Here is a 25148-nt window from a genome sequence, read left to right on the forward strand (position 1 = left end):
TTAGTCCTTAGTCTTCATTCCAAAGCACTACCACACCAAGCAGAGGGCAGTGCTGAGCCCGGCTCCTAGAACTCAGCCAGTTTCTACAGAATCTATTGGTGTATGTGAAAGAATATCTCTCTCAGCTCAACAGAAAGAGCTCTGCAGTAGATCTGATTCTGTTTGTTTGTTTGCTTGCTTTTGATAACAGGGTTTTAGCACCTGCATGATTCTACCACACCAGGTGTACACACACACAAACACACACACACAGTCAGAAAGCTAGATAATTTTTTTCCAGATTCTAGAAGAGATAAGTAACTCACAGTCATGTATGCATTTTCTGCAGTGGTACTATTGGTATAAGTTAAATATTCAGAGCACACTGTTTAGTAGTTTTCAAAATGAGTGGTGATTCGTAAGGTTATCAGCAAGCAGAGATACTCTTCTCTCTCTCTCTCTTTCTCTCTCTCTTTAGAGGGTAAGAGACAGAAATGGAGAGAGAGCTTGAGAGAGAAGAACACTGCTCTACCATGCATGGAGCTTTCCTTGTGCAGGTGCTGGGGACTTGAACCCAAGTCCTTAAGCATAGTCAAGTGCTCTCTACTAGATGACTTATCTCATAGCCTTCTAGATTTGAATTTGAATTGGACAGGGTCTTTTGAAGACTTTTCCAGGGGAATTTCTCAACTCCAGCTGGGATGCAGTGACATGACTGGGCCTTGGGGGGTGGGGTGGGGGTGGGGAAAGAGAGGCCTGCTAGAATGGACCAGAGAGTAGGAATAGCTCCCTCCCCCTCTTCTGCAACTTGAGGGTTCACTAGGACCAACCTCCCTTCAGGACCGTGCTTCTTGGCTTGGGTCCCTACTGTGCTGTAAGGAGCTACACTCCAAGGTCAGCAGGTCTCTTAGCTAGAATGAACCCTTGGAAGGGATATCCACCATGGAGGAAATGGTCTTTTTTTAAAAAAAAAATTATTTATTTATTAATGAGAAACAGAAGAGGAGAAAGAGCCAGACATCACTCTGGTGCACGTGCTGCGGGGGATTGAACTCAGGACCTCATGCTTGAGAGTCTGATGCTTTATCCACTGTGCCACCTCCCAGACCACAGGAAATGATCTTTTTAAATCCATTGATTTTCTCTCTCTCTCTCTCTCTTACCGGAAGAGCCTTGCCCAGCTCTGGCTTCTGGTGGACTGAGCCTGGGACCTTAGAGCCTCAGGCATGGATACATCCATATTTTTTGAAAGATTGATTTCTGATGAAATGGGTAATACCTACATATATTTTTTTCTAAAAAATTCAAACAAAGATAAGTGAGAGGATCCAGGGAGGAATTTGTGAGAAGAGCTCATGTTCTGCAGGAGTGAGGTCTTGGATCTCATCAAATGGTAGAGTGGTGTTCTGAGCCTCCCTCCCCCACCCCATTAAATACATAAGAACAGAAACTCTATTTTTGATAAGAGAAAGGAAAAGCCGCCTTGCCTTACTCTACTCCTTAGTCTGATCTGTCTCCCTAGAAGTGGCCATTGAGGGTTTATTGAGTTTCCTAAGATAGAACATCTGCAGGACAAATCTTCCTTTCCCTGGGCAAACTTTCTTTTAGACTGAGTTACAAGTTACCTTTGCTGTAGTGTTACTTGTGAGCTTTTGATGGAGGACTTACTTTTTTAAAAATTTATTTTAAAAAGGAGACATTAACAAAACTGTAAACTAGGAGGGGTACAACTCCACACAATTCTCACCACCAGAACTCTATATCCCATCCCCTCCCCTGATAGCTTTCCTATTCTTTATCCCTCTGGGAGCATGGAACCAAGGTCATTGTGGGTTGCAGAAGGTGGAAGGTCTGGCTTCTGTAATCGCTTCCCTGCTGAACATGGGCTTTGACTGGTCAATCCATACTCCCAGTCTGCCTCTCTTTCCCTAGTAGGGTGTGTCTCTGGGGAAGCAGAGCTCCAGGACACATTGGTGGGGTTGTCTGTCCAGGGAAGTCTGGTCAGCATCATGCTAGCATCTGGAACCTGGTGGCTGAAAAGAGAGTTAACATACAAAGCCAAACAAATTGTTGAACAATTATGGACCTAAAAGCTGGAATAGTGCAGATGAAGTGTTGGGGGGCACTCACTGCAGACTATTGTGTACTTTTGCTTTCAGGTATATATTTTGCCCTAGTTTATGGATACGTGTGAACATATGCTCTATCTCAGGGGACCTGGTCTATATCTAGGTTTTGGGACTTTGTTAGGAAGTGAACCACCTGGAATAGAATTAGAGAATCCTATGAAAGGAAAGATCTCACCCGAGTAATGAGGCTGAAGGGTTGTCATTCCAGGAGGACTTACTTTTTGTTCAACTGTACATGGATGGTCATTTAGGGCCAGATATAAACATACATATGTATGTATGCATACAAAGATGGTTGGCAATAAGACCTCAGAACTGCTTGGGAAAAAACTTGTGTGGAAAGCTGAGTGGACAGAAATGGTATCAAGATTTCTTGGAATGAGAGACTGCCACATCAGTCCCGTGGAACCTTGGGGCCTGGTGGGCCAGGCATAGTCAGGTTCTGTCATTGATGGCTGCTTTCCTCTCAGTGTCCTGCTTGCATTCTGAACACTTTGAGGCTGTCAGCATCGTTATTGAGGGTGGATCATTTTTAGAGACGGCTCATGGGGACACAAAGTTCCCCGTGCTAGGCTCATCTCACCCTGGCCTTTCTGACTTCAGTGCCATCTCCTGCTGTCACTTCATTTCATGGAAAAAGGAACTTGGGAATCAGAAGAGAAGCCCTTGCCCAAGACTTCTCAGCAAGCTAGTGCAGGAGCTGAGGCCAGGGGTCTGGATGTCCAGTCGTTGTGCTCTTTCTGCTTGTCACCTAAGACATATGCTTCCTGCTTATGTCCCAGACTGAGAGATCAGGTGTCACCAGATCATTGAGATCCAGAGCAGCCTAGGCTCTGCTTTTTTTTTTTTGGGGGGGGGGGTAGATTTGAGAGCTCAGAAGCTCAGAGCCCCTACAATCTCTGTTCATTCTCTGCCACCTAAGCTTTACCAAGGTTGCCAGGTAGGGTGCCAGCCTTCAAGACACTTCTGATTTCTGAAACTCTTCCTGATAAATGAATAGAACCCATTTTTACAGCCAGAAAATTTGGCAGCCCCCTTCCTGTAGTGTGACATCAGGTAAATCATATAACCTTGTTAAGACTCAACTTCTCAACCGGTTAACCTTGTCTTGCCTTAAAGGCTAGATATCATAACACCTCAGGAAGCAAGTATGAAAAGAGTATTTTGTTGTTGTTGATATTTTATTTATTTATTTTCATGAAAGAGATATACAGGCAGAAAGAAACAGAGAGGGAGGGAGGCAGGGGAGGAGGATGAGAGAAAGAGAGAGAGAGAGAGACAGAGGGAGAGAGAGGCTAGAGCACTGCTCAGCTCTGGTTTATGGTGCTGGGAATTGAACTTCAGAGTCTCTTGTATGAAAGTCTTTTTTTAAAAAAATTTTTACTAGTGACTTAATATTGATTTATAAAATTATAAAATAAAAGGGGTATAATTCTGCGCCATTCCCACCACCAGAGTTCTATATCCCTATTCCCTTCATTGGAAGCTACAGTAGTTTTTCCAAAGTTGCAGATATGGGTTGACTATCATTTCTATACTTATATATATTTACCCATTATGAAAGTCTTTTTTTTTTTGACATGGCCATTATGCTATCTCCCCAGTCCAGAAAAGAAGTTTCTATAGGTATCTTGGAATTGTTGCTGATGGTTGGCTCAGCATCTTCTATCAAGCCTGGAAAATATTGCTTTCACAGAAGGCAGAACAAGACAGACAAACAGGAAAGTTGAGACCCAGTACAGCCTCTGCCTTTCTTCTCTGGAGTTCCCTGTATTCCAGAATCTATGTTAGGCTCATCACTGTGCAGACCTGCAGACCAAAACAAAACAAAACAAAACAAGAAGAAGAAAAGGCTTTTGCAAATACTGCTTGGTTTTGCATTTTCCCTTCTGTTTTCTGATTGGAGAGACTCTCTGGCCCCAGGAACTCAGCGAGAACCTCAAGAAACTGTGTTTGCTGCGGATAAGCACCAACCAGGATGTTTATCAGCACTTATCTCCTGCAAACTCACTTTCTGGAGGCTTCAAAGAAGGGAGACATCTTTCAGCCATGTTGGGGCGGGGATGGGGGGGGAGCTCCCCACACTCCTGCTGCAGGTGTGGCCCATGCTCCATCCCTGGGAAGAGGGTTCTCTTGCTCCTCCCTGAGTGAAAGAAGGAAGCAGAAGTTAGGGGGTCTACCCAGTGTCTGAGGATGGGTAGTGGGGTAGAGGGGGGCTGCAGAAGAAGGGGGTATATTGTCACAACTCCGGAAGGTTGAGAAAATAGGTAGGTAGAGCCAGTGGGGGTTGGGGTGGGGGACAGGAAAGGTAGCCACCCTCCACCCCATCTCCTTCCCTAACCCCACCCCCAGCCATCTTGGTTCTTAATCTGCCAAAAAAGCCCATGGTACCATCAAAAGGTGTTTTCATTCCCTTTATCTGCCCCAGCTCACCCTCCTTCCCCCCCCCCCCCAACATGCCCACTCCCCTCCATTCAGATACTATTGGGAGAGAGTGTGAGTGTGTGTGGTGGAGGGGAGGTGCACGGGAACTGGGAGCCAGCATTTTATTAGACTGTTGGATTTGATTTATTAGGGGTGGGGGGGAAAGCCCTCTGCTCCTTCACCACACAGGTTTTTTTTTTTTCAAAGTGAAAACTCTATTTTACTTTGAAAAAAAAAAAAGCAGCAGCACTGCGAAAGTGCCTGCAGTCATGAATGGAGCCCTTTGTTACCTTGCAGATCCACAAGACAGACTGTTTGCTTCATGTCTGTGCACCAGCGAAGGAGCGGGGGGCCTGGGAGACAGATGTGGCCTTAATTGCATGGAAATATTAGAAGATCGTTAAGCCATTTTGACAGGATTTTCCTTTTGCTGCAGGGGCCGAGGGCCACGTCTGAGCTGCCTCAGGCCTAGCCAGAACCTCTGGCTGGGCCTTGTCCCCATGTGTGATGGACACATGGGCCTTGATTGCCTGGTCCTGATGTTGGCAGAAAAGAGAGGGAGGCCCCTGGCCCTTGATTTCTTCCCTTGTCTGTTCCACGTATGCAGAGAGCAACCTCCCAAGAAACCTGTGAACTCGGAATCTGTGCACTGAGCTTGATATTTCAGGGCTCGGGCGTCTGAAAGAATGATTCTCTTAATGGCTTTTTTTTTTTTGGCCTCCAGGGTTATTTCTAGGGCTCAGTACCTGCACCATGAATCCACTGCTCCTGGAGACAATTTTTTCCCCTTTTGTTGCCCTTGTTGTTTTATCATTGTTGTGTTTATTATTGTTATTGATATCATCATTGTTGAATAGGACAGAGAGAAATGGAGAGAGGAAGGGAAGACAGAGAGAGGGAGAGAAAGAGAGACACCTGCAGACCTGCTTCACCACCCATGAAACAACCCCCCTGCAGGTGGGGGCCTGGGATCCTAATGCTGGTCTTTGTGCTTCACGCCATGTGCCCTTAACTGCTGTGCCTGACGCACTCTTAGCAGCTTTTTTATTAAGTCACATCCTGCCTCCCCAACTCCCACCCCCACTCCCCACCCCTCATTTGGAGCTTCCATTTGCCACTTAGAGAAATGATGGTCTGTCCATTGGGAGCTCTGAAGTTCAGAGAAATCCTCGGATGATGCTGAGTTAGCAAATAGTAGGACCCAGCCTGGTTCCTCTGGGTAGGCTCCATCAAGGCTCTACCATGTTCATTGCTCCCTGCTTTTCTCCAGCTGTTCTTTAATGGATGCACATTTGGGGTCAGGGAGACTGCTCCAGAATTGCACACTTGAGACCCCAGAAGCTTCAAGTTCAGTCCCTGGTACTACCATATGCCAGAGCCGAGCAGTGATCTCAATCTGTGTGTGTGTGTGTGTGTGTGTGTGTGTGTGTGTGTGTTGTATGTCTTCCTTTCTTTTATTTTGGTAGGATGGGAAGAAATAGGGAAGAGGGGAAGTAGAGGGAGAAAAAAGAAAGATATCTGCAGCACTGCTTCATAGCTCATGAAGCTCCCCCACCCCCACAGGTAAGGACAGGAGGCTTGAACCTAGATCCTTGAAGGTGGCATTGTGTGCAATCATCCCGCTACTCACCTTTTTTTTTTTTTATTAAGAATGCAAAAAAGAAAAACATCAATTGACCTAAATTACAAAGAATTGAGAGGAGTGGTCTGCTGGAATGAGAACCTCCTCTCAAACTGCTGTTCAGTCATCACTTTGGTTTGTAAGAGCAGTTGGCTTGCAAAACAAGGAGGAATGGTTATTACTAGGGAAGACAAAGATTGATTTAATAAAACTCATGGAGAAAGATTAAGGCAATGTATATGTCCACCACTGCCATATACTACCCTGAATATTTTGTACCCATTCTCTTTTTCAATAAGGCCAGTGATCTTGTTGCTATTCATTTTATAGAAGAGAACGTCAGGACAACAAAACAAACAGTAGATGCATGTGCTTGCAAGCATTTCTTTCTCACTTAGTTCAGACCATTCAAGGCTGACCACTGGGGCTTGGAGTGAATTCGCTTTATCCAATCCTGGGGGCAAGGGATGTCGTCAAAGGCATCCTTCTGCTCAGGGCCCCTTCTTAGAGTTCAGGGGGTAGGTGGCAGCTTAGATGATGCACCCGAAGGCCAGGGTGCACAGAAAGGAAGGGAGGTGGACTGGAGGGAGAAGGCACAGCAGCAAAGATCCTGTTAGCATGCAAATATTGTTGTTAACCCTAAAGGAAAAGGGAAGAGTCCCCTACCCCCACCCGTAGGCCCCACTGGCAGACCAGAGCCACCAAACTGAGCCAACCAAGATCACTGGTCCCCTTGAGGGTTACCACTTGAGAAGCAACAAGATGTGTTACAAGGTCAAGATTACACTTACATGGCCCTCCAGGGCTCTGGGCTCTTGGGAGCCTTGCGAGCATCTATCTAGGGGTTACACAGGGACCACCTACTGCAGGGTCCCCCACTACTGCTGTTCTCCAGAACCCTCCAGATCCAGACAGTGTCTTAGAATTTCTCAGTGATGAGCTGGAAAGACAGCTCACCATGTAGAGCAAAAGCTGTCCTCTAGTTCAAAGTTAGGCGCTGCAGGGGCAAAGCCAGGCAAAGGAGAAAGCTCTGGGAATGTACTATCTCTCTCCCTCTCTGTCTCTTTCACATTCTCTCTTTCTAGATGAATAAAAAAAAAAATGATTCTGAACCCTGTGCCTTCAGGAGGGTGTGGCTCCACAAACAAAACCAAAATAAAACAAACAAACAAAAATTCAATGAGAACTACAGCATTTGACTAAATGGGGACAGTGTCTTCCGAGACTCTTTCAGAAATAGGCCTTCCAGGGTTTTGGGACAAGTTTCTGCCCCTTGTCACTGATGGATCCTCTGTACAGATGGGGGATTAAGTGTCTTCTAAGGTCATCACTGACTCTGAGGAGGAAAGTCCCTCCTGAGTGGTTTTTTTTTTATAGTCGATGAGGTGCTCACAACCAGCCCTTGGCCACATCCCTGCTAAGTTTACTGCCCTCCCCTCCTCTGAAATCCCCTTCCCCTGCCAGTGGGGTCACCTCTCTTTCCTTCACATCCTGCCACCTTTGAATGAGGTAACAGGTCAGCTTTATTGATTTTTGGATGGGCTATATACGGAGCTGGATGCCCTCTGTTGTACTGTCACATATATTAACTTGTGAGGACATTGACAGCTCTTTGCTTCATAGCTTTCAGAGTGCCCATCTTTGTGTGTGTGTGTGTGTTTCATTTCATATTTCACAGGCTTTCATCCCATCTCTCCTTTCTCTCCCACAATCAGCACAGGCGGAGTCTCCATGGCAGATGTGAAACTGCTACTTGTCCAGGCTGACAGGTCACAGAATCACCCACATGCCTGTCAAAAAATCTAGTTAACTGCAGAGACATACCAAAATCTACAAATGCCCTCATCTCATGCTAACCCACAAGTGCTTCTAACATTCTGTGGTGTCCTTCCTCCACTGACTGACTGCTGCCTTCCAGCCCACTGCTTGGCACAGAGCATGGGCCCCATCAGTATCAAGGGAATGAGTATGTGAATGAATGAATGATTTCACTGTGGCCAGTATGTTTCAGGACACCTATAGGGAGAAAGGAAGTGTCTAGACTGTCCTTTGCCCGCACAGGGTGGCACATGGGTTGGTCTAAGAACTCCAAGCCCAGCTCTCTTGTTTGAAGTTATTGCTGGCCAGTCTGGTCACTCCTCCTGCCATGGGGCTATTTACATTTAAGTTAAATCAATTAGAGAATTCAGGGACTGAGACATATTCCAGTGGGGAACACACCAGGCATGCATGTCTGAGGTCCGAGGCTCAGTCCCTTGCACCACCATATGCCAAAGCTGAGCGGTGCTCTTCTTCCCTCCCTTTCTTCCTTCCTTCCTTCCTTCCTTCCTTCCTTCCTTCCTTCCTTCCTTCCTTCCTTCCTCCCTCCCTCCCTCCCTCCCTCCCTCTCTCTCTCTCTCTCTCTTTTTCTTTCTTTCTTTCTTTCTTTCTTTCTTTCTTTCTTTCTTTCTTTCACCTCCAGGGTTATTGCTGGGGCTTGGTGCCTGTACTACAAATCCACTGCTCCTGTAGGCCATTTATTTCCCTTTTATTGCCCTAGTTGTTGTGGTTATTATTACTGTTGTTATTTATGTCATTGTTGTTAGATAGGACAGATAGAAATTGAGAGAAGAGAAGAGAAAGATAGACATCTACACACCTGCTTCACCACTTGTGAAGTGACCCCCTGCAGGTGGGGAGCTGGGGGCTGGAACCAGGATCCTTACGCCGGTATTTGCACTTTGCGCCATATGTGCTTAACCCGCTGCGCTACCGCCCAGCCCCCTGGTTTCTTTCTTTCTCTCTGATGAATCTTTTTTTTTTTTGCCTCCAGGGTTATCTCTGGGGCTCGGTGTCAGAACTATAAATCCACTGCTTCTGGTGGGCATTTTTTCCCCCGATTTATTGGGTAGGACAGAGAGAAATTGAGAAGTGAGAGGGAGATAGAGAGGGGGAGAGAAAAATAAACACCTGCAGGCCTGTTTCACCACTTGTGAAGTGACTTCCCTGCAGGTGGGGAGCCGGGGCTTGAGTTGGGGTCCTTGTGCTTGGTACATTGTGTGCTTAAGCCAGTGCACCACTGCCCAACCCCCTAAATGAATCTTTAAAAAGAGTTTTTTTTTAAAGTTAGAATGGAGGAAACTGTGGTACCATGGTGTCTTTCTCTCTTTTTCTCTCTATTTCTCTGTCCCTGTTTCTAAAAAGTCACCCTGGAATGGTGAAGCCCTTGCACTAGTGCAAAAAATTTTGGATAGGGCAGACCACCAATGTGTTTCATGCATATGTGAGTTCATTCCCCCAGCACCACATTACAAAAAAAAAAAAAACCCACAGTTTTCAACACATTTTAGCAGTCATTCAGGCAGTTCAACCTGCAGCCTATTAGGGAGAGCCGGGTGAGCACAGGTTCCCCCAAGGGCAGTTTGCTCCCACAGTTTTCTGAGCAGGGTGGGGCTAGGAAGAATGACCATTGACTTTGGCCTCTTCATAGAAATCACCAAGCCCCTCGTGGCTATGGAAGATCCCAGCCATGCTGAAAGCTTAATGGAAGTTGCTGTGTTTGAACCTGACGCCCTCTGACAATGGACTTGAAGTTAAGGGAGTGGAGCAGGGCAAAGGAACCGAGTAGCTTTTTGGTGAGGCCTTTGGACATCTCCTGAGGACATCCCCGTGTGGAAGGCTGGCTTCTCATTTCCAGAAGTTTGGGGGATGTCAAAGACTAAGACTCAGTCTCCCCGTGACACGTGTCCTTGAGACAGACATTAAGTCTTACTGCCACCATGACATGTCCCGGAGACATGCAGGCAGGGCTCCTGCTGGGCACAGCCAGTTCTTCCAGAGGCTTCCAAGAGTAGAACACTAAGTGCCCTTTATAGAGTAACTAAATCAGTCTCCAGCCCCTAGGAACTGTCAGTGGGTTTCAAATGGGTTTTCTGTTCAACTAGCTTGAGTGAGCTTGACAAAGAAAATATCTCCAAATCATTCCCACTGAGATGTTTTCATTGGAAGTCCATGGCAGGGCTTGTTCACAAAATATCTGCTTTTCCTATAGATGGATGCTGGGAGACAGAAGGCCCCTGGGCCAGACTGCCTAGGTTTGGCGCTAGAATCAAACAAGGATGAGGGCCAACCCGTGGGCGACTGCTTTGAGGGTGGCTGCCAACTGACAGACCAGCTGTGTGCTGGAGATGGAGTCTGAGCTCCAAGAGCAGCGGGTGCCTGGCACCTTGTGTGGAGAGCAGGCTGACCTTGGTTCCCCTCACCTCCTCCCTGGGTGAGAGAGGGGAGAACCATGGGCCCAGGAAGTGAACACACAAGGATGTGCAGAGAATTCCATCTTAGATAATGGGCTACATCCAACCCTGGAAAACTCTGACAGTGAAAAGAAGCTTTGTACATATTTCCTGGAACCACCCACAGCAACTAGCGCAGGCCAATGGGACTCACTAGCAGATTCTAAGACTGAAGCTCTGGAAGGGACCTACCAGATCACTAAGCTCAGTTCCTTTTATGTTCTAAGGGAAAGAGACAGGCCCAGAGAAACTGAGAACATTCCCTAGATTAGAACATGTGAATTGTCAAAAGATCAAGCTCAGGGAGGGCTCCCTATGTGACAGGCATGAGTTAGAATACTATAATTATCACCATTTTTTTCTTTTCTTTTCTTTTTTTTACTGAAGAGGAAACTGTGGCATAGAGAGATAAAAAGAACTTGCAGGAGATCACAGAACTAGCCAGGGATAGACACACAATTCCCATCCTCACAGTCTGGCGCCCAGAGGGACATTACATGAAGCAGACCTCTTCCCTTAGTTCAGGGGCTCAGCTGGGAACCCTCTACTCTGTGTCAACCACTTAGCCCTCACACTGGCCCTTTGAGTTTGGCTGTGCCCAGAAGTCATGCCTATTGACAAACACAGTGAGAATCCATCCTCCAGTCAGGGAGACAGAACATAAACCCATGGAAAAGTGCAACACAAAGCAAGAGTTAAGTAAAAGTTCAAGCAAGCCCTGTGACCTGAGCAGTCAAGAACAAATTGCTAACTATGTGGTGGAAATAGAAAGTACTAAACTTCACAGAATGAGAGGTGCCATGAGCTGGAGTAAGCAGGGAGACTTCCTGGAAGTGGAGGAGAAGGGGACTTGAAGTGTTCTTCCAGGTCCTCTTCCTCCTCTCTCGAGCAACACCTCTTTCACGAAACCGGCTGTAAGCCCCTGTCACCCCAGCCTCAATCATATTTGTGTGGATATTACTCTCCTCCATAGACTGGAGTCCTTTGAAGACAAGTATGTAATTTTAAAAAGTCCACTTATTTATTCATTTATCTTTTTTTTTTTTTATTATCATCACTTGAGTTTCACTTTTCTGAGCTAAGTTTTTCAGAGAGAGAAAGAGAGAAGGAAAAGGACACCATATCACCAAAGCTTCCTCCAGGGCAGTGAGGGTCAGGCTCACACTTAGGTCGTGTACATAACAGAGCAGCTGCACTGTACAGATGATTTGTCTTGCTGACGTTTATTTATTTATTTTTAAATTTTTAAATAGCTTCCTTTATTAACAAAGGAACACGTTAAGGGGATAGGTTCTTTTTTTAAACCTTTTTATTTTAAAAAGGAAACATTGACAAAAACCATAGGATAAGAGGGGGATAACTCCACGCAGTTCCCACCTTCAGAACTCCATATCCCCCTCCCCGCCCTCCCCTGATAGCTTTCCTATTCTTTTAAATCATCATCAGGGTTATCAATGGGGCTTGATGCCTGCATGTCGAATCCATTGATCCTGGTGGTTTCTTTCCCTCTCCTTCTCTCTCTCTTCCTCTCTCTCTCTCTCTCTCTCTCTCTCGCTCTCTTTCCTTCCTTTCTTTCTTTTGTTCTTTGACAGGACAGAGAGAAACTGAGAGGGGAGTGGAGGTAAAGACGGAGAGACAGAGACACCTGCACCACTGCTTCACCACTCATGAAGCTTCTTCTCTGCAGGTGGGAACTGGGAGCTTGAACTCAGGTCCTTGCACATGGTAATGTGAGTGCTCAACCAGGTGCACTGCCCAGCTCCAGAGCGGAATACATCTCTGCTCTGGCCTAAGAAGCACTGGGGATCATAAGCCCAACAGGTCCTGTGCTCTCCTCTGGCTGAAATATGCAGTTTTAACTTTTCATTTATCCTAGTAGTTGCTGATCCTAACCAAATGTCTGAGGCATTTGGGGTGCCCTATAAACCTTTGGTAGGTAAGTGAGGTTGGATGGGGCAGAGAGGAGGAGGAGGTGGAGGATGGCAATTTCCCAGGAATATCTGGATTAAGGCAAGGAGAAAGAAAACTGCTTTCCACATAGGTCCACTCAATGAGCAATCTAGAAATCTCTCTCCATCAATATCTCCATCATGATAAAGGGGTGAGAGGTTTTATGTAGGTTCTGAGCAGAGACATTATTTGAACTAAGAATGTGGGAGAAGGAGAAAGAGAGAGAGAGAGAGAGAGAGGAGGGAGAGAGATGACAGAGCAGGGAGAATGGACAGTAGTATAAAAGGAACAGAAGATCAGAATAAAATTAAGCACAAGCATCAGGCAGAGGTGGAGCCCCCAAATGACCTCCCTCAGCACCACTCCCTACCATGACCCTCATCTTCAATGTTGGGCCCACATGTTACTGCAATGGTATGGCGGCCACGTGTTTTGAGGTCACAAAGGAGCTAAAGGGCTTGGGTAGAATCACTGTCCCAGATGTGCAAGTCCCTGGATGTGATAAACTCAGGACCAGGTGGGACATGGGAAGGAGTCACAGAAGATGGGGAAAGTTTCCAGGGACTTGGGCTTCTAGAAGCCCTAACTGGAAGTGAAATAGGATGGGTATGGCTGGAAAGAAAGAAGGGTGAAGGGTCCCTCACATGTGCCTGCTTCCTTGTGGACTTCTGGTGACTCTGAGTGCCTTGGTTGCCATGGAAACTGTCACATGCGGAAATTGCTGGATAAGATCAAAGTTTCTAGGAATAGGCCCTCAAGTGGTTATTTCGGGGGTGCAATCAGCAGCTCTGAGTTTCAATTTGAACCAGAAACGGTCACTGGGTGTGGCTGTTTAGAAAAGATGGACAGACTTACAGTGGAAAAGCTGAATGGGACATACAGCCATCAGAGAGAGGATGAGAAACCCAATGTGTGTGTGTGTGTGTGTGTGGGGGGGATATGGCTACTCATCTCCCATCATGCTCTGGGCTTGTCTCCATTCAAATAAGTGATGGCAGACTGGCAGGGTTGGGACTGCAGACAGTGAATGAGATGGGTGTGGTTCCTCTTTACAAACTGCCTCTAGCAGTTTGGTCTTTGAGCAAAAGACTGGGAATGTTCCCATGAGCCTAAGACTCACAGAAGCATTTTCAGACACCTGCTACCTACACTTCCTTCTTTTCCCCAAAGTTTCCCCAAGTCAGGGTAATGAGCCTTGGGCCTTCTCACCCACTGCTGAGCAAGTGTCTGTCTGCCTCTAGGAGGAGTCCAGCTGCCTCATTATCCCCACCCCAGGGTCACTCAGAGTATTATTATTATTATTTTCCACCAGAGTTATTGCTGGGGTTCAGGGCCTGCTAGACAAATCCACCACTCCTGGCAGCCATTTTCCTTTTTTTTTTTTTTTCAAAAATTTTTTTTTTTACTTTTTACTTATTTTTATTTGAAAGGACAGAAAAGAAATTGAGAGGAGAGGGCAAGAGAGAGACACCTGCAGACCTGCTTTACTGCTTATGAGCCTTCTTCCCTGCAGGTGGGGACTGCTCAAACCCTGATCTTCACACATGGTAATGTGTGTGCTTAATGTGTGTACCACTGCCTAGCCCCCGAGTTTACTCTTGTCTCCACAAACCCAGACTGATATCCTCTTGGTGCAGGCAGACCCCACACAGACTAGGCCCTGAGGTGAATCCTTAGTTCTCCCACTCTGGAGTGGTAAGATGCTTGGGGCCTTCCTCAGTCTCCAAGGCTGTGCTAGTGTCCCTGTAGAATGAAACACAGAGCCTGGTGACACACTGTAGCCACTCCCCATGGAGGCCACTTTTTCCAGGCTTCCAGCTCTGTGGTCGGAGCAGTGTGGCCATTCATCATCGTCAAAGACCATGAAACGTCCGGTAGAAGACAGTTAAACTTTTCCAGGAACCAAGAGATTGGGTAACTTGCCCAAAGTCACACAGTCCATAAAACTCTGCATTGACCCAGCTGGTAGCTAGTGCCTCTTTTTTTTTTTGGGGGGGGAGGGGGTTTATGACTGTACCCCCTAGAGTGAAGGGAGCCCTGAAGTGCTTTGCTTCCTTTGCCCTTTGGCTTCTGGGCCACCATGCTCGGGGTCTCTGCAGGAAAGGGGTTGCTCCTAGCCCAGTCCAGGTCTTCAACCAGCCTCCCCACCCCTACCACACATACCCTTCAATTGGTGAGCAGGGGAGGGGGCTTAGAGGAACAGGAAGTATTCCAGGCGTTTCCAGGACTGATACAGTCCCCTGTGGAACCAGGCAGGAAGGAATCCCAGTGCAAGAGATGTGCAGCAAATTATACAGGGAATTCTGCTGGTGTTTAGGAGCCTCTTCCAGGGCTGCTTCCTCCCCTGCCTGCTTCCCTGCTGGCTTCTGGAGTTCTGCTTTGACAGCTGATAGCTCTCTTTGCATCATCATTCCTTGACAACCTGGGATCCACCATCAAATCACCCTCCCTAGAAAGGAGCTTGATCCCTGGGTTGCCAAAATGTCACAAATGCTACTACACAGGCTTGAGTTGCCTCACTCCCTCTTCTCTGGTCACCTCTCTTGTCACCAGGTCATTTCTAACCCTCAAATTGCCCTAATATTATGGAGAAAGAGCAGAGTTGCAGACTCACTGTAAAAAGAAACCAGAGAGTACAGACACACTCTTAGGAGTTTCCCTACTTGGGTCTCAGGCTACCTTCTATCCTCCTTCCTGCTAGGTTCCATATTCATCACCCCCCCCCCTCCCTTTGCAGCAGTAGAAACATTCTCTGTGGGAAGAAAATTCAACTTTGATCTTTGGAGATGCCCTTTAAATGTGGTATGGTTAAAAAAAAAAAAACAACTTGACTGTGAAAACTCAAAGTCAACAGGCAAGGTAAATGCACACAGGAGACCTGGAGAAGCGGCGAATGGGAGGCAGTGATTAACCTAGGGCCTTGGCTCTGGATTCTGTTAGGAGGCGTGCCTGCAGAGAGCACCGAGACCCACGTCTCTGAACTCATTTAGGCTCATTCACTTAATTTATTAAACTCCATTAAATAAAGTACTTTCATCTGCGAAGGATTCCAGTCCTGCCTTCTGGAGATTTGGCTGGCTGCCTTTCTCTGGGTCACCCACTGCAGAAGCCCCCTCTCTAGTAAGTGAAGATTTAAGTGACAGGGAGGGAGTCAGGGGCCTAGGGAGTGGGGGAGCCCAAAGTTCAGAGTTTCCATAGCAGACTGGACCACATGGCACGATCTGGGAAGATAGCTGGTGAACTGGAAATGGTTAGGGGCAAGAGATTGAGCCTCTTTAAGCCTTGTTTTCTTCTTCAATAACCTAAATCTCCTAGCTCACATCTTCAGAGGCTAAATGAGGCAGGCGTTCTAAAAGTCCCTCGTAAGTTTTATGTTATCAAATAATGCTTGTTCAGTTTGTTCTTTCTAATCAAAGACACTGGTTCTTGTTTGTTTCTTTTGTGTTTGAATTCTTGTTTGTGAGGGGCAGGGGAGATAACTCCACTACACGGTTATCACAGGAGCTAGGAGTCTCAGGGCCGAGGCTGACTTTTCTGTGTGATCAAGGTGGGTGAGGGGAGGATGCTTCTTGCTTCAGTTTCCCTGCTTGGTCTGTCTTGTTGCCAGTTCCTGCCAGGTAGCATCAGTAGCCCTGAAACAAAGGATTCTGAGACAGTAATCCTTGACACTCTTGACTGTGGGTTCTTGTTGCTGATTAAAGTCATGTTCTAGTTACTAATTCCATGAGAATGATTCTAGAATATGGTTACATAAAGCATAAGTGTGTGTTTAGAGTTTTATCTTAAATGTTTTTTTATATTTTTATTTAATTTATTTATTCCCTTTTGTTGCCCTTGTTTTATTGTTGTAGTCGTCGTTGTTGGCTAGAACAGAGAGAAATGGAGAGAGGAGGGGAAGACAGAGAGGAGGAGAGAAAGACAGACACCTGCAGACCTGCTTCACCGCCTGTGAAGCGACTCCCCTGCAGGTGGGGAGCCGGGGTTCGAACCGGGTTCCTTATGCCGGTCCTTGTGCTTTGCGCCACCTGCGCTTAACCCGCTGCGCTACAGCCCGACTCCCCTTAAATGTTTATTACCTTTATTTATTGGATAGAGACAGCCAGAAATCCAGAGTGAAGTGGGGGCTAGAGAGGGAGAGAGGCAGAGAGACACCTGCAGCACTGCTTCACCACTCGCAAAGCTTTCCCCCTGCAGGTGTGGACTGGGGACTCGAACCTGAGTTCTTGCACATTGTAACATGCATTCAATCAGGTGCACCACCACCTGGCCCCAAGTTTTATTTCTTTCATTTAAGATAGAGAATTTTGCATGAGAGAGCGAGAGAGAGAGAGAGAGAGAGAGGGAGAGAAAAGAAAGAAGTACGTGCATGTAATAGTGGGGATCAAACCAGGAGCCTCAGGCATGAAAGTCCTGAGCTCTTACAGTCAAACAATTTCCCCAACCTCCACAACAGCTATGTGCTTGGGGTCCTGTCACCCTTCATCTGAAGCCTCACCACCCTGAGTCTGGAGGCTGGTGCCAGCTGGTGGCTGGCAGGCGAGACTTCTGTCTCTGAAGCCTCTCTGAGGTGGAGTTGCTCTGCCTGGACTGGCGTGGGCTTCCTGGTGGCCTGGTGGCAGGTGGCCTAGGACCAGAGACCAAGGAGCACACAGAAGCAGGAGGCAGAGGAGACAAGCTTGATCATCTAGCCTTGGGAGTGATGCCAGGCCACCTGTGGAGGCAGTTACAGAGTGCCACGAGGATTCCAGGGGACAGGGAATGCACATTACCTCTTGATGGGGGATGGCAGAGACTGAGCAGTGGGCAATGTCAGCCAGCATGGGAAAAGGCTCCCTCCCTGCCCCTAGAAAGTCCAGGTGGCACTTGCACCGGGCACTGCACACAGGTGCTGCCAGTTAATAATTGGAGACAGATTGATGTCTTCCTGTTCTTCCACACCCACCTGGCAGTGAGAGAGGACAGAGAAGCTCATGGCTTGAACTAACTCCCAACAGCCACCCCACTGGGCACTTCAGATATGACTCTGGGGAACTCCCTCCTCCATCCCTCCGTACTCCCACTTCTACTAGCCCGACTTTCTGGTTTTTCCAATGGAAGACATTGCTCCCTGCAATCTTGTCAGCATTTTGTGTGCTCTCTGGCTGGCAAGAGACAGGATTTAATGTCATTATGAAAAAAATGTAATAAAAGCCAGGGTGAGTAAGCTCTCTGCAGGAGGTCTAAAGATTAGTCTTCCAGAGCCTGGATCCGAAGGCCTGGTAAGATGGTCAGGAGGGCCCACCAAGCAGGGACAGCAGCAGGGGCCTTTAGATGGTCCCTGACTCCCCATCTAGCAGTGCCCATCAGCTGCAAAAACCTGTCCTTCCAAAATTCAGGGCAGGACTGGGGAGGGGGCAGAAGGGAGAGGAGCCATTTTCGAACGGGTACGTCTTGGGACCCAAGTCTTGGGTCACTGTTTCCTGTGATAGAAATAAAGGTTCAGCCTAGGTGTAAAGACAGAGAAAAGCAAAGGGTCTCCCCTCCACAACAGTGCTAAGACTGTCCCATCTCTCACTCCACTTCATGGATCACGCGTGTTTCCCTCTGCACGCAGTACAATGCCACACGTTGCTCTCGTGTATTCCTGAATAGAATGGGGAAGTCCTCAGAGCAGCCTCTCCAGTCTTCTGCTTCTCTTCTTCTTCTTCTAGCGTTTGCCCTTCTTCCGTAGCCAGTCAATTCTCTGCTCTCACTGAGCTGATTAGAGATGCAGTTCTTTGTTCACCATTATTATCAGCCAAGCCATCATGTGGCAATGGTCTGACCACATCCCCCCAATCACTCAACTGACGTGCATATGGAAAAGAACATTTGACTTACTCTAAAGAAAACAAGTGTTGGAAGATTCATCTGCAAGTAAAGGAAGAGAAGAAAAAAAAAAGAAAGGAAGGAGACCTATGCATTTATATGACAAGTTGCAAAATCAGTGAAATTTGGTTTAATCAGTGAATTCACAGACATGCATAAAACATTTCTCAAGTATTCACCCTGGATGCCTTGTGTGCTTGGACAGCATTATAGGGGTAGGTCCTAGCTGTCTATTGTTGTGACAGCCTGGGCTGTGAATGCCTCCCCCCTCATTTGCATGGCTATTTAAAAGAGTCTTATCTGTGTCACCTTCAGGCCTGGATCCAGAAAGACCAAAAGATTCTCTATCTTGGGGGTTGAGGCCCCAAGGGAAGAGTGCCCAGGATTTGAAAAGGCAGGGTAGAAAGATCAGCAAGTAGACTTTGTTCTCTGGAAGCCTAGTGGAATTTGCATTTCAAGTTCTGTTATCTCCAAACATGGCAACTTTGAACCTTAGGCAACCTTGATTGCTTTTAAGTAGCCAACACAAGGAGAAATTGTTATTTGACTTTATCTGTCACCTCCCCACCCCCCCCCCCCCACCATCCCTAAGATTCCCCAAACCATCTCTCACATTGGGTTTCTTTCTTTTAACTTAAAAAAATAAACAAAGTGTTTGTTATGTTCTAAGATATTAAGGTGCTTCATTCATTTAGCCACTTCACCTACATCATTCCATTGCATCTTTATTCAGAATCTAGCAGGTTAGACTCTCTTGTTACTTTCAGTCTGCAGATGAGGACATGCATTCCAAGAAGATAGACAAAATGAACTAGATGTTTTCTTTTTTTTTTCTTTCTATGTATTTATTTATTTTTATTTACAAAAAGGAAACAAATACAGGATAAGAGGGGTACAACTCCACACAATTCTCACCACCAAAACTCCATATCTCACCCCCTCCCCTGATAGCTTTCCTATTCTTTATCCCTCTGGGAGTATGGACCCAAGGTCATTGTGGAATGCAGAAGGTGGAAGGTCTGGCTTCTGTTATTGCTTCCCTGCTGAACAAGGGCATTTGCAGGTTGATCCATACTCCCAGTCTGCCTCTCTCTTTCCCTACTGGGGTGGGGTTCTGGGGAATCAGAGCTCCAGGACACATTGGTGGGGTTGTCTGTCCAGGGAAGTCTGGTTGCATCATGCTAGCATCTGAAACCTGGTGGCTGAAAAAAGAGTAAACATATAAAGCCAAACAAATTGTTGGCTAATCATGAATCGAAAGGCTGGAATAGTTCAGATAATGAGTTGAGGGGTCTCCGTTTTGCAGATAGTTAGTAGGCCTATTTTAGTTATATTCCAAAGGGCCCATGACTGTACTAGTTTTTTTTTTTTTTTCCCTGAGCTCGACATCTGATATGCAGGTGGATCCAAGTTATTGTCTAGGGAGATGATGTCATGACTGCAGAACTAGATGTTTTCAGATGAGTAACCAATGCAGCTTGCATTGGTGCTCAAATCCCTCTGAGTTCAAAGATGTGCTCAGAGTTACAATAAACACAAGGGTCACCTTCAAAGAGCCAGTGATCAAGTATGTGTGTATGTGTGTATGTGTGGGGGTGGGGTGGGTAGAGCTGTGAATGGTGTAGTCAAGTGCTCCAGTAGTGAATCTGTCTTGAACCCCAGATCCCACTCATTTGTTGTGTGATCAGAGCAAGATACCTTCTTGCTCTGAATATTCTTTTTATATGTAAAAATAGAGATAGTAATATGACATCACTCAGAATTTCTGGGAGGGTTGAATTAGATTACTGATGGAAACAGGTTTGTACTTAGAAGCTTTGCTTGTTTGCTACCCTGATCAGTTTTCTAGAACCTAGGACATGGGATGTATTATCAAGGAAGTCCTGAAACACTTAACCTAAATCTGGCAGGAAGGAGATTCCCCCATCAAGACTCTAACTGGCTCTGTACCCCACATGCTTCCTCAGCCACCGTAGGATCATGGATGGAGACAGACCAGTGGCCATCCATTCCCCAGAAAAATATGGCATCTGCTCAGCCTGGAGCTCCAAGGAGTTGCATTGTCTGGTACAGGGGTAAAACTGGATACTTAACATGCCAGGCCATTTCCCTACTTAGAGTAATGCCCAAGTGTCCTCCACCCTCAGGTCTCTGACTCAATGACTCAGGGACCAGGACACTTTGAGGGACAAGTCTGGTCTTCCCAGCATTCAGCAAGAACAAAGGAAAGGCACTGCTCAAGACCCAAAGACTAACTGATTCAGGGATCACAGGACAGCAACCAGGGCAGGGAGAAACCCCCACACTCAGCACCAGCCTGGACTGGGAGCCCACACCTTCTGTCTTCCCCATGTAGAAGTTGATTGCTACATAGCACACTCTCAAAAGCAACCTGGACTCAGGAAGTCTTTAAAAGAATAACTCTTCTAGGGTTGGTTGATAGCTCACCAGGTAGGGTGCCTGCCTCGCCGTGTGTGTGGCCTGGGTTCAGAACCCTGGCACCACATAGGAATACCAACACACCAGGGGAAAGTCCAGTGCTATGATGTCTCTCCCACCCTCTCTCACTCTATAAAATAAATAGCATGACAAAATCAGCTCTAGAGCAGTAAAATACATGTGCACAGGGCCCCAGAACTGCTCAGCCAGTCAGTCAATAAACAAATAACTTCTCTTCCTCTGAATGAAAGGATTGGTGTGTTGTCCCAAATCAATAAGAGGAAGGTCTTCAAAAACTAGAATGAATTTAGTCACTCCGATGGAAGTTTGTGCATTTTTGTGTTAGTGTTCTCTCTCTCCCTCCCTCCCTCCTCTCTCAATCTCTCTCTCTCTGTATCTCGCTAGTAATGAGAAAGATAGGAGGAGAGAGAGAAAGAACCACACATCACTCTTATACGTGTGCTGCTGGGGATTGAACTCAGGACCTCATGCTTGTGAGTCCAATGCTTTATCCACTGTGCCACCTCCCAGACCACCTGCTTGCAGTCTTTTCTCTATCCAATCTATCCGAATATTATTACACACTTATCCATAGTTAGTCACTGAGAAGTTAGGAATCATATTCTCATTCCTATGTCACTGAAGGTTTAAAGAGTGGAAGTAAAAAAGAAACAGCTGCATAAGACATACATGCAACAACAGCAGCTACATGTGTGACAAACGACAGGGATGTCACTGATGTGATCCTCAGCTCAGCAACCCTTCACCTGGTAAAAAAAAAAAAAAAAGCATCTCAGTGCCAGCTCATACCCAGAAGTGGCATGCTGTATTCATGTAAGTTGTTTACAGAAGACTCTCACTATCAAAGCCTGTTAGGAAAATGGCAGCTAGTTCTCATAGAAGTAAGTGTGTGTGTGTGTGTGTGTGTGTGTGTGTGTGTGTGTGTGTGTGTGTGTGTGTGTAAAAGACATTCAGTGGCAAATCTGGATTTCTGACACAGACTGGATAGGAGGAGACATGTGAGACATTTTTGGAAGAAGTCAGGGTCCCCTGTCCTGTGATTTTGTTACTAGACTGAAGTTTCCTATTACTGTGAATGATATATTCTATGGGAAAGTTCTCATCTGAAATGGGTCCAAACTGGTTTTGTGTGCCCACTAGTTCACCTACACTTTAGCCTATCGATTATTTTGCTCATTGCATACATTTCCCTAGGAACTCTATCTCTGGCTTTGTTTCTAGAGCCTCTGGCTTTAGCTTCACTTTTTCACTATGAGAATGTCTTTGCTGTGAACCTTGCTTTTACCATCTGTGTGTACACTCGGATGTGACAATCCTCTTTGGTCTATCCTTCCATTAGGAATAATTGGGAACTCCAAGATTTTTAGGTGGTAAACCAAAGAATGTAAGCCACTTTCCATAGCAGAAGCCTTATCCTTTCCTTGAATGCAGCCTGCTGCAGTAGCAGAACTATGAGTGTCCCTCACCTTTCTCATCAGGAGGGCATTTATAGATGGCAAAGCATCTGCTCTCAGGGTAGGAGACCAGGGATTCTACGGACTCAGGATCAACCCTCTGAGTAATTACAGTGTCACATTTTCCAGTTTGTATCCATAACACTTTTTACCTGGACACCACTTTGAGAACTTGTTTTTAGCTAGGAAGCAAGGGCTGATCTTTAACCAAAATGGAAAAGAGATGGATTAAGCCAAAGATTTCAGGCTCCCTGAAGCAAAGCTTTAAGCATCAGACAAAGGATATCAGGTGGAAAATGAGACCCCAGAAGGCTTCAGGTCTGAAATAGGAGCAATTATTTGGTGGGGGTAGACAAGCCTTTTAGTATGGTGCAGGCAGCTCAGTTCTGAGACTTTCTTCTTTGATCATGTCTATACCATCCTGAACCCTCCAGTGTGGGCAGAGACTTTCTGGAGTATATTTCAATCATTCTTCCCTGAATTCATCCAGAAATAATGGCAGAAAAGCCTTTCTTTCCTTCTTCCTTCCTTTCTTTCATTTTTATTAGATATTTGATCAATTGTAAGATATCAGGGATATAATTCCATACAGTTCCCACTACCAGAGTTTTGTTTCCCATCCCCTCCATTGGAAACTGCAGTAGTCCTCCCAAGGTCACTTCTTCTTCTAGTGTTTGCCCTTCTTCCATAGCCAGTCAACAGCGTCAGGTTGAGCCTGATGTCAAGTTTCGAGACTCCTATGAATCTGTAGAGGTGGCAGTCGTTGACTATGTGGGTCATAGTCTGTCTGGAGCCGCAGGGGCAGTTCGGGTCGTCTAGGTCACTGATATGGGCTGATTCTATAACTATCTCTCTATATGCATGTATGTATGTATGTATGTATTTTTCTCATTTTTTTCAATGGTCCTACCTTGACTTCCTTTCTCACTCCCCCCCCACACACCTATTACGACTTCCAAGTGTCTATCCTTTTTTTCCCTCTTGTCTCTCAGATTAAAAAAAAAAAAAAAAAAACTATGCCTGGCTTCCACTGGTGTTGTCTAGATTCACTTCTCACATCCCTTTCATTGATGGTAACCAAACAAGATCCCTGGTGACAGATGCTCTGGGTCCTGGTGGAATAGGGGTACAGAACCCTCTGATTTACTCCCCCTATCATTTACCCCTCTAGAAATATGGACCATAATTCTTTTTGGGGATGCAGAAGGTAGGAGGTCTGGCTACTCTGTTAGCCATGGGCATTGGCAGGTTGATCCATACCACCAGCCTGTTTCTGTCTTTCCCTAGTGAGGTAGGACAGAACCTTTTTCCTCTTTGAAGCATGGCTGCCCTTGTGCTATGGTTAAACCTGACCTTGGGAAAAAGAGGATAATTAGTAAGTGGGCAGATCATAATTTTACAGGTAGAGAGAGGGCTTTAAGTAAAGGCAGTCTATCAGGTCTGCCATAGCAAAACACACAGACTGGGGGATTTCAGTGACAGACATGTACTTTTTCACAGTGCTGGTGACTGGAAGTTTAAGGTCAGTGTAACAAGACCTGAGGTCTCTCTCATTGGCTTGCCCACAGTCGTTCTCTTGCTGCTTGCTTCTCAAGAGGAAAGTGGTTTTTCTTCCGTGCATGGATGTACCTGATGCCTCTCTGTATGCCCCAATTTCTTTTTCATATTAGAACACTGATCAAACTGGACTAGAATCTGCCTGAATGATCTTCTTTTAACTTAACTACCTTTTTAATGAATGAACACCTCTGCAGTTAGAGTCCCACTCAGAGATGTTTGGAGTTATAGGACCTTATTCTTAAATATTTTTATTTATAATTGGAAAGAGGCAGAGAGAGATTGAAAGGGGAGGAGGAGGTAAAGAGGGAAAGAGATAGAAAGATACCTGCAGCTTTTCTTCACCACTCATGAAGCTTTCCCCCTGCAGGTGGAGACCAGGGATTTAAACCTGGGTCCTTGTGCACTGTAATGTGTGCACTTAACCAGATGTGCCACTATGTGGCCCCCGGAGATAGGACTTTATATACAAATCTTAAGGAAGCAGTCCAGCCCACAGCAGGTGGCCTAAGAGAATTACCACAACCAACACTGATTGGTCATCTGGGTGTCATTTGCTGTTGGGTGCCACAGAATGAATGTTTCAAGCATGTTCCTTGTGTCAGTTCACTTCCTCGTGACAATTATAGATTGTGTGGCCATCAATTATATATTAGTTACGGACTATCTATCACAACCATCTTCTCTGAAAAATGGTAATGAACAACACACCCAATCCATGTCCTGGGGCCCCCCGTAGTTTGATGTGATTTGGAATAATGGGAGTGTCCAGTGATGGTAGTCGACTTCTGGGAAGTGTAAGCTTTCACTTCTCTCTCTAGGGTGGAGAAAGTCACCAGTGTGCCAGAGGAGAGGATGGGATGAGTAGGAAGAAAGAGCAACCTCTTTTAGGAGGTCTTCCCCAGACTCCTCTACACACTGAGATTCTATCCTCTTTCTGTTTTATTTTTAAATATTTATTTATTTATTTTGAGAATTGGGGGTGGAGGGGGTGAGAGAGAGAGAGAGAGAGAAAGAGCAAGAACCAGAGCATCACACTGGCACATGCAATACTAGGGATCGAACTCAGGCCCTTATGCATAAGCAGCCAATGCCTGATTCATTATACCACCTCCCTGGCCACTCTGTCCTCATACTTAACACCGGGTGAATCAGCAGAATTAAGACAGGAAACTGTCATCTCAAAGAATCAGGTGGAAAAAAAGAAAGAAAAGCAAAAAGCATGACTCAGCCCTCTGTTTGAGTGGTGAGTGAGGTGCAAGACTCCAGCACAGGCCAGAAGGCCCCCCCTCCCCAGAAAACCACCAGGTCTTTCAGATCAGCTGGACACCTGTACCGATGTCATCTTAGTGCACTGATCTGCTACGAAAAGACTATTCTTATTCCTATTTACAAATAAGGAAACTGAAATTAGAGCTGGTCACAGCCCTGGCCCACACTTCCCTGGGGTGACCTT

The 25148-nt window shown here is 46.2% G+C and overlaps 1 protein-coding gene across 4 annotated transcripts in view; it reads left to right on the top strand.

The window, feature by feature from the left end:
- Positions 1–25148, top strand: part of FLI1 (Fli-1 proto-oncogene, ETS transcription factor) — a 157557-nt gene that overhangs the window by 53818 nt on the left and 78591 nt on the right. The window lies entirely within an intron of this gene.

The sequence above is a fragment of the Erinaceus europaeus genome, chromosome 20 (assembly GCF_950295315.1).
Source record: "Erinaceus europaeus chromosome 20, mEriEur2.1, whole genome shotgun sequence".
Lineage (NCBI taxonomy): Eukaryota > Metazoa > Chordata > Mammalia > Eulipotyphla > Erinaceidae > Erinaceus > Erinaceus europaeus.